A 1,353-nucleotide genomic window follows, 5' to 3' on the forward strand; every position below is an offset into this window, starting at 1 on the left:
GAGAGAGAGAGAGAGAGAGAATGGGAGATATACAGAAAATGTTGCTTGTTCTGAGAGCGTTTCCAGTTTTGTCAACATCGAAAAATTACCTAAAGAGAAAATATCTTAGACGGAGAAAGGAAGACATTATCAGCTTTGGCCGCGATTTCTGTGCATCTCTCAAATTTTTAGCAGAGACCGAGTGTTAAATTACATTAGACATAATTTGTCTATATTGCAAACTTTTCATTTCCATACAGATTCGAGTTGATTGTTGGGATTGACGATACGATATGAAAAAAGAAAGAAAGCACAGATTATTTTTCCTGCATGAGAATACTCCATATATACGAGAATGTCCGTGTATCAAATTATTATACGCCACAATATAAAGGGAGAAATAGATTTTTTTAATATATTCATACGAAGTATACATATATATTGAAGCATGATCAAGCAAGATATTATATGCACGTGTAAAGAGGATGTAGATACAGAAAAGAAATACATATATACGAGAGACATATATACGCAAGAGGGTAAGTTTTTATTACGGGCTCTGTTGTCATTTATTACACGTACAATCGAGAAATGCACGATAGAAATGTTTTCATCTTTTACCCCTCACTTTTTGTTCTCTTTCACTATATTACCCTTTATTTCGACGTCTGAATATTTTTACGCCGAAATGTACATGACGGAGTTCCCAGTGACACATGATATAACAATCTTCGTTTTAAATTAGACTATCACATGAATGTATTTGTAAAAGTGGATGCACATGAGCGAGCGATCAACGAAGATAAACTTTCTCTGTTAAAGTTTCAAAGATGTTCATCATAGAGAATGCAAACAGAACGGTTTGTTAACGTTTGACTTCGCGTTCGGACTGATTAAAGTAAGACGGCACATCAAAGAGAAGATTCTGAAGAAATTTATCCTCACATTTTCTCTGCTCGTTTGTTGTTCGTTCGCTCCGTCCATATCCACCTTAAAAGGTGTAATCTTGATTTTGTACCGACTGAAGTTTTTTTTTCCGAAATGTGTACCTGCGTTACGTGTGCAAGAAATTGACACGGGAGATTGTATAATGGGCACGTTTGTGCCTACACATCCCTGCGGTCAGCGATATGATAGTTACGACGGCAACGTAAACCGTATACACTTGCATTATATTTCCATTGTGTAGCAAAACATGATGATTATTAAATATACATGATTGTGTATCGAAAATATACACGCGTATATATACACATGCCGAGACTGCTTCGAAGATCTCTTATCGTACATACACTTGTCTTTTCTCTTTATCTCTTTTTCTCTTGTTTTTTAAATATAACTACAGTGCCAGTAATTCTTGCATCGGGAGGAGGT

Source organism: Trachymyrmex septentrionalis, unplaced genomic scaffold, assembly GCF_001594115.1.
Source record: "Trachymyrmex septentrionalis isolate Tsep2-gDNA-1 unplaced genomic scaffold, Tsep1.0 scaffold31, whole genome shotgun sequence".
Classification (NCBI taxonomy): domain Eukaryota; kingdom Metazoa; phylum Arthropoda; class Insecta; order Hymenoptera; family Formicidae; genus Trachymyrmex; species Trachymyrmex septentrionalis.